We start from the raw sequence: 15,326 nt of genomic DNA, 5'->3' as shown, positions 1-15,326 counted from the left end.
GTGAAAACCTTGTGCAAGTTCTGTTAGTGCAAAAGGCATCCTTCAGTATGGGATACAGTGGCTTGAGTTAAAAATAAAAGTTGTGTTTCCTCATGCTCAATGCCTAAAGTTTTGTCTGCCTCTTGTTTGGTTTGTGGTCTTGCCTCCCAGCTGCTTTTTTCTTTGCGTGGTCTTTTCTTGGCTTTCATTCCCTGATAAGGAGAGTTAGCTCTGGAGTAGTGTGCCCACACACACACAGACAAACTTGGGCTGCTGTGTGACTGAGCAGACAGCGTGTTAGCTGTCAGACATGAAGGAAAGGACGAGCCATCTTCGCAAACTCAAAGACGAGGAACACAGTGATGGAAAACATGGGGTGCAGGAATGCTGCGACCGCTGTCTGGTGGTAGGTGGCTTCTGCGATGCTGAGGACTCCAGGCAGAACAGGTGGCTGATACTGTTGGGCTGCAAGGCAACAGATTTCCGTGGAGTTTGTTGCTCCCCTGTCAGTTTGGGCAGGCACAGAAATAGGAGGTGGCTGGTGGTGCGAGGAGCTGCGTGCCGAGAGACCTGCTGCTGGTCTGCAGCCTCTTGCACGTGTCCTCGCTCTTCCCTTCTGCTCGACAGTTCTGCTGCTTCCTTTTGGGTGGTCGAAGTGTGGATGGTAAGAGCCAGAGAGAAGCTGAACGCTAATTTTGTATTGAATGGAGTACAGATAGAAAATGAACCGCAGGAGTCCTCGACTAGCTTTACACTGCAATTTTCTTTCTCCTCATTAAATTGCCGTGCAGTGGCACAAGGCAGGGGGCGGTTGTGTTGAGCAGGGCCCTTGGCTGATGGTGCAGGAGGATGCTCTCAGGTGCTGTCAGCTCTTGGCAGCCTGTGTTGAGCCAGGAGGCACAGGCTGGTGCCCAGCCAGCGGTCTGTCTGTCTCCTTTCCTGCTCACAATTAGCCGCTTCCCTGGTACTCATCACCCGCACAGGTTTTCAGCCACCGTCTTATTTCTGCTTCTAAGCCCTTGGCTGAGCAGCAAAATAAGGTATTTCCCCTGAGAGCAGAAACCACCTGCACCGGGAAGGTTCTTCATTTGCAGTCACGCTCAGTGACCGAGCTGCTAACTGTTGATTTCGCGTTGTCTGCCTGGCTCAGCTTGTGTCTCCTTGGCTTTCTGGCCCCAAACATTGCCTTTCCCGAGGCAGGGGCCTCCGGGGAGCCCACCAGCACCCTGCTTTCAGCTGTGAGCAACTCGTGCTGTTCCTTGCAGCCCCGCTTTGTTCGGAGGGGCTTGTGTGCTCTGTGCCCCCCCCAAGACAAACCTGCGTTGAATTCCTCAGCAATGCTTACAGAGTTTTTTGTCACAAAATACCTTCATTTTTCTTACTCTTTGTTCTGTGCATTAACGTATTATGTCAGTTATGAGCAGTACCTCTTTGGAAAAGACAGGTTTCGTGCCCGATGCTTCCAAGAATTAATCAAGAATTAATGAAGAATTAACCAAGAATTAATCCCCGTCCTTTTCCTGTGGATGCCTATGGTTTTAGAGCAGCTCCAGGTTGTGTCTGGCTTGGTGTTCTGTGCCTGCCACAACAAACAGCCATTGTGTGTTAAAAAAAAAAAGTTAAAATGCAAGAAAAGTGAGGTAGGGCCATGTGTGTTACCAAGGGCTATGGGAAGGCTGTGAAGAGGCCGCTTGGGACAACAGGATAACACCAGGACAACACCAGGGGACATCTGAAGGCAGTGGTGGTGCGTTCAAAACAACTGCAAGGAGGTAGGGCTGCACGCAAGTAAGATGTAAATAACGCCTAATTAAGATGCACAGATGCTTGGTGGAAAATGTTGTGGTTAGTAAAGGGAAAACCCAGGTTTCGGGGGTAGCTTGCTGAAAGTGACATTCTGTGCTTGTGTTATTTCTGCTTGGCCCCGAGGTTTAGCCTCAGGCCATCAGAGATGGCACGCTGGGCTGGAGAGACGGCTTCCGTCCCCTCCTAGGCGCCTGTTTGCGCTGTCACGATCCTGTTTTGTCTGGATGTTACTTAACCAGGGGGAAAAAATAACCTGGTATGCTGCTTGGTGCCTGATAGAAGGAAACTGAAGGACCACGGCAGATCGGTGTTTGCCTTGCTTCAGTCCGAGCTGTGTGGACATTAGGCTGGGTAAGAGCTGGTGCTGGTGAGCGTGCTGGGATGACCATTTGCACTTGTGATTTTTGAAGGCTGCAGCGTTGCAGGGATGAGTGTTCAGAAAGTGGATGCCACGAGTGAGTCCCGTGTGCTGGGGTGGAGCAGAGCCTGTGAGGCCACTGCTGCGTTGCTGGAGCAAGAAATGTGCTGCAGGGGCTGTGGCTGAGATTTGCTTCTCATCCTTCAACTCTTACTCCGTGGGTCAGCTGGATGTGGGTACAGCTTGCGACGGCCAAAGTGGCTCATAATTCCTTCAGTATTTTGAGGGGGGGGGGGAAGTTCAAGGAAATCTCTAAGCCTTAAGAAATGTTGCTTTCTATGGTAATTCCAAGATCTTCTTGCTACCGTGACTATATTTAGGACTGGCTACTTGAGTCAATTATTCCTGTAATGAGCACTAATCCTGTTCGCTTTACCTGCTTGGGCTACTCCGGGGGCCATGCGCGAAGCTTTCACCTCCCAGCCACAGCTGAGATCAAAATTGCAGGTCCCAAGCGTGGGTACTTGCTGCTAAGTGGTCTTGCAAAACACATCGAGAAATCCTGCAGGCTGGAAAGAAGCTCTGTCTCTGGCACTTGCAATATTTGTGCAGCTGCTCCCACTTTTTTTTTTTTTTAACTTAAGTTTTAAGCAGCAAGCAAAATTAGGGAGAGGTGTTAGAGGACTTGTCTGGAGAAAGAAAACGTGCCGTGCTTTTTTGTTTGGACATAGTGACACACCTCTTTTTTTTTTTTTAAGGGCTGTGAGCCCTTCCTCAGGTTTGCAAGTTAAAAGCCTGCTTAGGTTTTGTGTTTAAGCAGAGCTAAAGGCAATCTGCTAGCATTAGAGGTTTGTGGACGGCCTTTGTGTTTCTGTACTCCCCATAGTAAGCTGGGAGCTCAGTCAGCTGCATTGCTGGAGCCTGAGGTGTTCTGATCCCAGTAACGTCTGATGTAAATTTTGTGGAGTTGAAAAGTGAATGGTAAAAGTCCTGGTCGAAAAGCTTAATCTGACAAGTTCTGCCCTGTGGCCAAAAAGGAAGTTTCAGAAAGAAATTGCAGCAGCAACACCACCTGCTAGTCACTAACTGCTTGCAAGGCTGGGGATTAACTGTGCTCGTATGTATGGTGAAATACCACTCACCGTCTGCTGTAATACAGTCTTATTTGCAGTGCCATTTGCTATATATATATTTTTTTTAATTAGAAATAAAGTGTGCACATAACTCTGTTACGTGGCAGTCTGAAGCCTTGAAGGTTCAATTTTAAATACAGGTGAAGTAAAAGTGCCTCAAAAGTTGATGAAATAACTTTAAATTGTTAAGTTATTAGCATAGAAAAGGATTTTGAGCTTTTATGGAACTTTTCCTTGTTCCTGCAGTATTTGAGGAGCTTTAAGCCCAAACCTTTGAAATAATTTGATGCAAGAAATGTAAGCTTGCTTTGGTTTCAAGCAGCCGTGGATTTAGATGGAGGAAACAGACTTGAGAACTTGAACCCTGAATGTGTGTTTTTTTTTTTTTTATTAATAAAAAAGGCAAATGAGGAGTGATAATCAAAACCATGTCATTCCAAATGAGTTAAATCTCTTCTAGGCTTGCACTCGGAGCAGGAGCCCAATTAGGAGGAGGTGGCTGTAAAATACGAAGGAAACAAGTTAGATATCCAAAAGATTGGCTCGTTGTACCAGAAGCTCTTCTTCCCGAGCCAGTACAGCAGCACTCGCATTGGAGGCACTTCAATCCATCCTCCAGGACTGTGTAAGAAAGGATAGTTAACACACATCTGTGCAGAGATTTATGACTTTATGCTAGAGACCGAGTGCCTTTGCGTTGCTTTCTCATCCGCGTGAGGGGCAAGGCAGGGGTACCTGTCTGTGTGCCGCCTGTTGAGCACACAGCACGTGGCATGCTCGGTGTCAAGACTCGTTATCACGCCAGGAGATTAAGCTGTGGCTCAGCAGTGCTGTGCAGCCCAGGCTCACTGCCTTGGTGGCTGGGGAGCGCGCTGCCGGAGCTGGGCTCTGGGGGATCCTCCCCAAGCATCAGCAAAGCAGCTGTAAATGCCGAGGCCTCCTGCAGATGTTTGCAGGTTGTTTGATGCCGTCGCTCCCGGGATGCTGCTTCGGAGGGCTTCGTCGCCCAGCGTGAGCAGGAGGGCTCTGAGACGTGAGTTTGACGGTGCTTTATTTTCTGAGGGAGGGACAGAAGAGGGTGCTCAGCCAGAAGGACGCATTTGTTTCTGTTTCTCTGCAGGTGTCTGTGCAGTGAATAAGCTGTAACTTGTGTCCAGTAAGTAGTGCGAATTGCTGTGCCTGGTGGAGGCACACAGCAAAGGAAATAATTACTGCTCGGTGCTGTTACATTGAATGCTGAGTGAGCCCGGGACAAGGAAATGCTAACAGAAAGGTCACACTACTGCCTGGCAGGAGAAAAAGCAGAGTACTGGGCTGCAAGCAGTGCTGCTGGGGGATTTTGTGGATGAGTTTTGTGGCGCTCCAGTCCCTTTTCTGAGGAGTCAGGGAGGCACTGCCAGCAGGGAGTAGGTGCGGTTTCTCTGGCAGACCGATGGCCTGAGGAGTGCAGCTGGACGGCTCCGCTGTAGCCAGAGCAATTGGGTTGTGCTGACAGATGGGAAAGGTGAGGAAGGAGAAGCTCATTATTTCTCAAATGGTTAGGTGGATTTTTTTTTATTTATTTTTTTTAACCTGGGAGTTGATTAAAAGCTTTCACCTGGCAGTTAACTCTGTGTTGGATGTCCTTGCTGCCTTGTGACGTGGAGGCACCCGGGGGTTTCAGCCCTGAAAGCAGAGATGTGCACCTCCAGCCTGGCCAGGGTGGGCAGCAGGGCTCTGCTGCCTGGGGAGTGTGCTTCCCGGGGGTGATGCTGCTCACAGCACGCCTTCACCGCTGCAAATCCCATCATCTGAGCTGAAAGGGTGAGAACACCTTCCCTCCTTCCTTCCCTCCTTCCTGTTCTGCATCAGCATTGTTCTCCTTTTGTACTTCTTTCTTGGAGAAACAGTGCACCTGCACTTGCCTGCCCAGTGCTTTGGAGGGCAGGGAGATAGAGTAGGTTTTTATTTATATCACAAGGTGAGGCTGTTCTTGCCTGCGATCTACCTTTGTGTGGTTGTAAGGAGTAAAGAGATGGCTGTCCTGTGAAGAACCCGAGGGATCCTGGAGTTGCCTGGGAGGATGGAAACCAAATAATAAGTGCATCCAAAATCCCTCTTCATGAGGAAATCATGGACTGGTGGAGCCAGTGCTTGAATGCTGGCTGCAGTCTACCACCAGCACAGCTAAACGGGTGGCTGCAGGCTTCGGGGCGCCCACCTGGCAAATACTGAGTGCGGAACTGGTGGCAGCAAGGTCCTTTGCCAGTCAGTGTGGAGTTAATGTCTGTGCCCAGAAGGAGGATGAAAACATGAGCTCAGAAATGAGCTGGGAGCACTGCTGGACAGCTGGGAAAAGGGGATGCTCTGCTGTGTTTTCAGAAGCAGGCAGACGCACAGCTTTTGGGCATCTGGGAGAGATGAGTAGCAATGAAAGGGCTCAAGTCTCATTGCAAAAACGAAGAGAGGAGTTATTGGAAATGAGAAATAAATCTGCACCAAATTGGCCTGTCCAACAAGCTTGCTTTATATTTACAAGCCAGAAGGCTTGAATGGCTCTTCTGGTTTTTCAGCCTGGATGCCTAGACACATCGCTTGGAAACTGATATGAGCAAACAGTTTGTTCTGGGGCTCATGGAGAGCAGAACAAAAAGAAGCTGTTGTGTTTCTTGGCCAGTCCATCATGTGCACAATTTTTTTGAGACGATTAAGGTAGGAAAAAGTAAAGTGCTCTGGAAATCGTGACATGATCCTGCAATTTCTCCCCTCTTTAACCGGCCTATTAAACTTGTACAGAGCTCTTTAGAGAGTGTCTTTGAGTGGCAACCTGTGATATTTTTGGTGGTGCTGAAAGATCTCTTAAGAAAGAGACTGTGGTTTGGTTGAAAGCTTGTAGAAAATGTACTGCTTTCGGCCAGCTCTTCATCAGGAGGGTGCTGCCCAGATGGAAGGTGGCCGTCAGCTGTCCTGGGATGAAAGCACACGAGCTGAAACTGCAGGTGGCTGGAGAGAGCTGAACGTTGTGGAAACGACAGGGGTTTTGCTTACCATGTGGAGCAGGGAATGGAGGTGCAAAGGTGCACCCATTTCATGTGGTAAGTCTGCTGGAGCCCACACAGTCATCTTAAAGCCTCTGAAATTGCAACGGGAAATCAGGAAAAAGTCTCATCCTTAAGGCTGATGCTCCCACAGGACAGGACTGAGTTTGCTTTGCGAGCTGGTGGTACTCAGCCAAGAAGGCAGGGATGTGCCCGTCTCTGCGTGCAGAAATCGGGGCTGCTTTGTCTTGGGGATCCTGCAAACTGCGCCCTGGGCCTGGCACGGCTGGCTCCTGCTGCTGGCACCTCGGCTTTGTGTGTGCTGGGAGTTCATTACAGCTTCTTCAGGTAACTTGGCGTTGTTCCTGGGGCTACGACATGAAACCTGTGGAGGTGGAATCGTGATGCCGTACTGCCTGGATTTGCGAGGAGATGAGTGAAGATGGCCGCAAGGCATGGAGCAGGGACCCGTGGTCTTGTCCACTGGGAATGGGCTGCAGAGGTGCAAAGGGTGCTGCAAGAGCAGTCAGGCCTGTACAGAAGCCCTGCATGAAAATAAATGGTCTCTGTCAGTCAGGAAACAGACCCTGCATCGCCTTCTTGATCACAGGCATCCAGCGCAGCCAAGTGGAGCTCTGGATTTTATCTTTCTTGCAGAATTCAAGAAAGAAAGCGCTGTTGAAGAGCCCGGGGTGGCACTGGATGAAAACGCTGCGTTAATTCGGGCAGTGGGGGCAGCGCGACACAAAGGGAAATGAACTCCAGATGCGCTGGGGTGTTGTGGGGGCTTGTGAGTTGTCTCAAAGACTGCAGCGAGTTGCTGAACTGAAAGTGCCAGGTTTTCAGTGCTTAAAATGAATCCCTGTCTCAGCTGGCCGTCTGTAATTCCCCATTCTTCCTTTGGTACCCTGCGATGTTTTGAAAGCCACGCAAATGGCCCTAAGCATCAGCGAGTTTCCAAGTATGCCGTGACTGATTCAGTCGTTACTCTGTAGTAATTAATTCACAGCTCAGGTCGTCAGGAAGCGTCCGAGCATCTGTGTGTTGGGAGGCTGCCTGCGACCTGCTTCTCACAACAGCGGAGCAGAAGGAATGGCATTGCTTGGCAGGAGGGGGACAACTCTGTGAGAGCTTCCCCGGCAGGTTTGGGGTGAACTGGTGTGATTCTTCCCCAAACAAAGGCTTCAATTTGTATTGTGTCAGCCCGTCCTGGAACCCTGTGGAAGAGACAGAGAAGAATTGCTGAGAAAAATACGGCGTGTTAGTGTGAAACGGGAACCAGGGAAAGGGAACGGAGAGCTGAGAGCCATGGAGTGTGCTTTTAGAGCCTTGGAGGGGTTGTTCCAGTTGTTGGTGTCAATCTGCAGGCTGAAAGAGGGAAACTTCTGCACACTGTCATGCAAATAAGGACTAAATTCCACCTCCTTCAGGGAATGGAGGAAGGAAAATGACTTCAGGGGCTCAAAGGCGATAAAAAAAAATAAAAAGCTTTTTATATACTGCTATTTGGTCCATCATGCATTTTCACGTCTTCATATGCTGGAATTCTTGGGTTTGACCAGTTTGGATTAGGCACTGCCTTTGTGCAAAGTGCTGTAAAAGCAGTTTTGACTTTGGGGTGTTTTTACACACTGAAAAGAATAATTAGCAGGGAGGGATACTGAGATGCTTCGTCCTGAACCTTTGTGCTTCCATCCAGCCAGGATAGCGTTTAAATCTGTGGTTTGGGAAATCGTGCTGACCTCACCCAACTGGGGGACTTACACTTGCTGACCTGCATCAGTGAGCTGATGTCAGGCATCCTTCCCTCCAGGCCGTCATTCCCCCGGCTGTGTGCACCCTTGCAGTGTTTTCGGAATGCCTCCTGTTCTTTTCTTGGCTGCCGCGGCGTCACTCCAGCCAAATGCTCGTCTTCATTCCTCGGCCCTGAATGCCTTCCAAGTTGTCTCTGTCTCCAGGGGAGAAGCATCAAACTCAAAAAAGCAGCTGATAATACGTTGGTATGATGCATTGTTTTCCGTATTGAATGGGAGAGTATTTGAATGTTACATATTACCAACATTAGGAACCAGTAATGAATAAAGAGACCAATGCTTACTTTATATTACTTTCAGGCTTTTTTTTTTTTTTTCAGGTTCTGCTTTGCAGATAGAAGCTTGAAATGCTTCTTAGGAAAACAGTTATTGCAGGGCTGCGTGAAAATGAGGGCCACGAGGTGAATTATGAGGAGCTGGATGCTCCCTGGGCTGCAGACATGAGGTCTGTGCCCTGGGCTCCTCAGCAACCTCGGAGGGCTCACACCACTCGGAGAGCTGCTGGGGCCCTTCCTGCCCCGTGTGAGGGAAACTATGCAGAGCTGCCATCAGGGTGCTAAAGCAGCTGTGATCGGCAACGACCTCTTGAAAGCTGTTCCTCTTAAAGCTCTTTCTGTATTTTTCCCTCCATCAGGTGCTATGCCGTTTATCATGGGCTTTTTGCTTTCACCAGCAGGATCTTGCCCATTCTTGTGGGTATTTTCTATTTCTGAACGCTAATTCAAATAACCTGAGATTAGATTTTAGTACATGCATCGGTTGTATTCCAGAGAGAAGAACTGGAAGTCAAAAATATTTTGCTTTCATAATACGTGCATGTGTCTAGACCTCCTTCTGTCTGCCCGCTGCAGTGACATCTTCTCGGTTGTCTTCTGTCTTCCTTCTGCTGTGTGTGGTTTGTAATTCAGTAATAAAGACAAACTGTGGCTCAGTGTGAAGCATGACACGGACACGATCAGATTGCTGCCCACATGACCCCGGATGAAGGGCAGTGCTGGGGGTGCAGGGAGGAGGCACGGTGCAAAACTGTTGGCCTCCCTTTAGTGCTGCTGGTTTCCCATTTCTAGGAGTTGTGCAATGCTCCCGCTGGATGTTAGCTGGGTCAGGGCTGGTCAACCACTTCCCCAAAGAACTTGGCAGCAGCAAACAACCATTTGTGTAATTGTAACTGTTACTGGCAGCTTGTCACCTCTTGTGATTTATAGATTTTTTTAATTGAAGTGCAGCAAGGCTTGATTTTCAGCACGTATTGTAAGCTAGCATCTAATATAAGTAATAACACTGTGTGTTGAATTTTCAGGTGTTAGGATGTTTCTGAAATCATCAGTTTTAATGAAAAGTGGGACTTGAAATCAGATTTGAGATGATAAGATAGCTAGAAAGCTGTGGGGTTTGGAACAAGCTTCAGTAGGGTTTGGTAGGAATGTGATCATAATTGTGCTTTAACAACCTTAAAATGATGCTATTCATCTTCTCAGGAACTGTTCTGCATAGTTGAGCTTGTAGATGAATCTGGCAGTAAATCACATGCAAGGATTTATTACCAGGTAGCAACTTCAAGTGATCGCCGTGATAAATGTCTGCTGCTTTGTCTATATTGTTGTTCATTTAAAATCCCGCGTAAATCTTGCCTCTGTAATACTGTGGAGGAGCTGCTTTTTTTTTTTTTCTACCAGTATTCACTTATCTTCTCAGCAGAAAGAGCTGGTTGTGAGGCTGTCCTCAGTCTTGGAGCCCTCTCCTGTAACGCTTGTGTGGTGGTGCCCTAGTGGCAGACTCGGTATCAGTGGTAGGTTGGGTGTCAGGCTCATTTGTCCCCTGACAACAGTCGATCTTGTCAGAGAGGTTCTCATCCTCACTCTGTGATGGCTTCAGGATGGAAGAGGCAGTAATCAGGCTCTAAAATGACTGCTCCTGTTTTGCTTCACAGTTTCTTCTCTGTACTTGTGCTGTGGTTGCATCTTGCAGATTAAGCGGTCCGGAGCAAATACCCTAGGGAAGGTGAAGTGCTTCTCCTCAATGCCTTTTTCAGACTGCTACAGAACAGTCCCTAAGTATTTCAGGGTTGGAAAACCAATTAAAACGGAGAGGGTCTGGCTGTACTTGCTTGTGTATTCTCTTCTCCTTCTTCTGTGCATCATTCCTTGGTGACAGGTCCATTGGGACCACTTATTTGATCTTGTCCCGTTTGCCCCAAAGGAATTGCCAGGTGGTGTCAGCCTTAGGGATAACTTCGGTGCTGTCTGCAGTGACCTGATGCTACTGATGAAGATGAAGTAAAAGCAGAAGTTTTCTTGGTGGTTTAGCTCTACCTACTCTGGTTTTATCTTTATAGCCAGCTGTGTTCTACAGCCAGCCATTAGTTAATAACTGTACAAAATGCTTTGTGCAGGATTTAGGATGCCCAAACCCTGAGAAGAATCTCATCTGCCCCGCATTGATGAAAGATGAGCAAGATCCATCAGAACCTTGATAGCAGAGGGGTGTGTGTGGGGGAAATTCAAGAGCAAAGGGGTGGCATGTCTCGAGTTTTTCAAGATCTCTCCAGGAATGGATCCCAATATTTCCCCGTCTTGCCAACAGAGAAAGCAGTTAGTGCTGCTGAGAGCTAGGTTAGCTACCAATACCCATCTGTATTTTGTCATCTGAGCTATGAGTCTGGTAGAGGGGCAAACCTCTGAAAATGAAATGATCGACCTCGAGGGATTCATACAAAATTCCTTATGAAAATGAATTTCTTGAATATGTCTGAAAGAAAAAAAAAAGTCAGAGGCTTTGAGCTGTGTTTCCTGCATGAACAAAAGTATTGTGCTGCACCAAGTAAGCAATGATGTTATTTGCTGAATGCATCCAGATCTGCACAACAGGAGGCTGTTACTTCATAGATACAGGATTTTGAGGGACAGTTTCTGGTGTATCTGACATTATCATCGCTGATCAGATCTTTTTGTTACTCCTTTTATCCCTTGAAAAGAATGCAGGGCTGAGTATTGCACTTGTAACTTGCAGCTTGTGCCTGCTTTACCCAGGCCAACCAATGCTGTTCCTGTGTATGTTTAAAGACAGCTTATCCCAGGAAGGCAGAAGAACAGCAATAACCTGTTGCCCATATGTGATAATTTCACCTGTAGTAAAGCTCATGCTGCTGCGGAGCGTTTTCTGGAAGCCCTTTGTGTGAGAAGTCGTTCGAGAGCAGCCTCCTCCTTCCTCCCAGTGCTGGTGGAGGATCCAGCTGACTGCATTCAGCACCTTGCTGTCTTGCAATTGGATTGGCATGGAAAGGAGGAGTTCCCAACCTGCAGGTAGGTTTCCAGCAGCACGAGAACTGTGGAGTTTTGGAAACGATCAGCTTCTTTAAATACCTATCCCGAATTATCATCCACGTGAAAAGAGCTCTGTATGGCTTGATTGGTAATTTGTTTGTCCTGGTCTTACTTGTCATGTTTCGGTGAGTAGTCCTCCTGAAGTGTAAATATGTTTAATAAGCAATGGACATTAGAAGACTAGTAATCAGAGAGAGAAAGTGTTGTAGTAATCAGCAAATATTAGGGAAAGAGATGACCTGAAAAATTTGCATCCTACCTCAGAAGTCAGAGCAACTGAATGCAGAGCTGACCGATCAGTCTAGTTCCTATCCAGCTGTACCGAAGGGTGGAGCTTTGGAGGAGAATTCTTCCACGTTAAGAAACTCCGAATGTGTACAAGTACTTTCAGACGGAAAAACCTGGGAAGCAGAGTTTGAAGTGTGTGCTTTTAGTGTTTTGGCCTCAGTCAGCGGTACGGTAACGTTCAAGGACAAACGAAGCCTTCAGGAAGCAGAGCACATACCCTGCTTCAGTCTGTGCTTGTGGTCCCCAACAGCAATTAGAGAACAAAGCTGCCCACACCTGGGGGAGGGTGCGGGTTATTTTCACAGCAGTAAGCAGCAGTTGCATGAGCAGTGTATGCCCTGAGGTCGTATTTCTGCGCTGTGACTACTCCAAGAATGCAACCAGCAGGGTTTACACACTGGTGGCTGGGAGTGAGGGCTGTGAGCGCTCGTACTTTCAGTTTCTCTCGGTTAAATAGCTCGTAGGATTTGGTCTGTCTTGGGGGTGCTGGGAAATGGATGGATTTGGTGCTTTGGTTGTGGGCTTCCTGGGGCCGCCGGTACTTAGAGGTGTACATTCTTTCCCCTTCCATCTAATTTCCTCCCTTTGAAGTGGGGATCAGGCTTCCATTGAAAGCAGAAGTTGTCCAGATACATGACACACGAACATCTGACTTCGTTTGAGGGTACATGAAAGGCTTTTATTACTTTCCTTTACTGTTTCTGCCTCGTAATATCATCCTAAATCACACTGCGGAATGAAATTGCAGTGGTTGCCTCCTTGACCCCCCTTGTGTTGTAGCAGGCTTAGTGCTCTACATACAGGATCTTTCAGGGCCTTGCTGAGATTTCGGCTGTGTTGTGCTCCGTGTGTCTGGACAAGGGCTGCCTCATCTGCCTCTAATTTAGTGGAGCTGGAATGCCGGAAACGGGTTTTCTTTCCCGAAGAAAAGTAACTGCAAGTGTGTTGCGAGTGAAAGTACCGATCTGGAGCTGTTCCTCTCTTTATGTGCAGCGGAGAGGGTTTCCAAGGTTCAGCTGCTTTTATCTACTGATGCCGGTAGATGGTACGGCTCTGCTACAATGCAAAATCGCAAACAGCGAACGAATTAATTTCATTTTTTGTTTCACTGAAGCACGTGGCAAATTTCAACATCTTGAGGTGAACTTCTCTAAAAGGAATTGTAGAATTTCAGAAGTGAGTTGGTACTCACAATGGAAGCATCGGTGTGGTTTTGTGTGTGTTTCCTCCAGATTCCTTTGCCAGCTCATTGCCAGGAAAGCTGAATGCCATCAACAAAGTAAGTCTGACATCTGTCAGCTTGATCGTTTCTCGTTCTGTCAAATCGGAACATTTTACGCATAAAGATATTTCTGATTCTTTGGAAACTTTCTGGGTTTCTCATGGTTTTGTTAGGGAAACGTAACGGCAAAGAATCTTGCTGTTTCCTCTTACAGTGTTGAAGCAGCACTGGTGATTTTAGGTCTTGTAAAAGACCTGTAGAAATAATGAAAACAGAAATGTGGAGAAATAACAAAGCTTTTCAAGAGCTAATGCAGAAAAAAAACCTCAAGTCACAAGACAGAATAACGAGGGCGTCTGTTCTGCCAGCTCCCAGGTACTAACTTATTTTTTCTAGAAGATAAGCTGAAAAATATTAGGGAAGCCTGCATCTGCTCTGAATAAACTTGGTTCTTAAATTTAGGTAAGTGATGAATCAAGCTGGTCTAAACAAGTCAACTTTTATGAGTAAAATCACCTCCTGTAGGGTTGCTATTGAGAAATTTTGCCTTCTAACTTGGAAGAACAGCTGTACGCAAAGATAATGAAATATTCAGAGGAGAGAAGTGGTGGCTAACAATCTGATATCAGTGAAACTATGTTGCTTGTAGTAGGTAAGGTTTTCGTCACTGCAATTTCTTAATGAAATATAGGAAGACGCATTCCAGACACCCAGTACTTAAATAAAAACCATGGCTAGTCTGGAGCATTTAGGACTGCCTGGAATGGCTTCAGACCTGTTTTTTTGGTGTCCACGTGTGCACAATCAGTGTGCCTGCCTGCTGCCTTCTCTGTTCTCTCTCGAATCATTAGCTTATCAAGGTCAAGTGGCTGCAGAGTAGAAGTGCATGCTGTTAGGGTTGCACATGCAGGGAGAAGTCAAGTATGAAGTTCTTAAAAGAATGGATTAATCTAAGTACCTTACACTGGCTTTCCTGTGATCTCTTCTAGAGGTTGGCTGTAAGTAGGATTCCATGGGAAACGTTGTGTGTAGGGAATGGGTTTAAAATAGCGAAAGTCACAGCTGAAGCTTTTCCCCAGCTCTGCTGCACTGGGCTTGCGTATGGAATAACCTGTGGTGCTGATGACTGCATTTCTCGTGCACTTAGCAGTCCCCTCACATAATTCATACTTTCCAGAAAGCACTGTGTTTTACAAAAATAAATCTTCTCTCTGTGTGTTTAGGCAAGTAAGGGAGCTGTCTGAATTTGCAAGGCACTGATTTAAACTTCTGTTGTAATAATAAAACACGTTGCTTTTGAAACGCAGGGTTGTGTTGCTGCAGGTGACAGATAATGTAAAGGTTACAAGTGTGAAAATATGATCTTCTGAAAATGAATATTTTTTGAAATGACAGTTGTGACACTTGCTGTAGATTACAGAGGGAAAAACTATATATTCTATGAAAGGAACATGATTTAGTCCTATTTTTCTTCACCGGTGACCACTGAAGAGATGGGGAAGGGTAGACAGTGACTGAGGGCAGCTGAAAATCCAGGAGCACGCAGGGACCTCAGCCAGCAGCCGTGCTGGAGCCCTTGGCACAGCCAAAGGAGTGCATCTGGGCAGCGATCCTTGTCCTCAGGCCACATGCTCTTGGCAAGTTGTGAACTGGGGTCTGCGATTAGCTTGTACCCATCTGTAATGTCCATGGGAGAGAGCTTGCTTTCCCCCCTCCTGTCATTTACTGCTTCCAGTGTCAGGCTGGAAACTGCAATGAGCTTTATTCAGTCATGATCAAGGATGTGATTTGCAAGCGCGGGGAACAAGTGCATTAGCCAGCTGAGCAAAGCAGGAGCTCACTTACAGAGAATGCCATTGCATTAAGATCAGTGACTGAGTTGCATACAATTCTGAGCATCGTGGTGGATTACTGTGCTAGTCGGCGCCTTTTGGCAGCTCCCCAAGAACCTGAATCCCTTCCGGAGGCCATACGTGAGCTGAACGTGCTCATCTGCCCCGTGTTTAAGTGATGGAGGATGTAATGTTCTCTTTACTTTCTCTTTTGGTTGAACAGTGCTGGAGAAAGGTGTTTATGTTTTTTTTTGCTAGATTTCAGGATGGCAGTGTGCAGCTAGGCTCGGCATCCTGCACACTTCACAGGCAGTGTGTGTAGTTGCCAGAGACACGTGTGAACACAAAAAGATGAACGCTCCTTCTCTAAAAGCCTTTGGCTATGGGATATGGGGACAGAGCCTGAAGACTGTGGGTGTGATATGGCAGAGATGCATCTTTGGCTTCAGTAGTTCTTTAGGCAGCGGTTGGAAGAGGAGATGCTGCCATCCTGGCACAGGTTGACCTTACAAAGGAGAAGGACCATGTGAATTTGGACAGTTCCTACACGAGAA

The sequence above is a fragment of the Anas acuta genome, chromosome 4, assembly GCF_963932015.1.
Source record: "Anas acuta chromosome 4, bAnaAcu1.1, whole genome shotgun sequence".
Taxonomy (NCBI): Eukaryota; Metazoa; Chordata; class Aves; order Anseriformes; family Anatidae; genus Anas; species Anas acuta.
The sequence above is the reverse complement of the archived record's forward strand: the minus strand, read 5'-3'. Positions refer to the sequence as shown.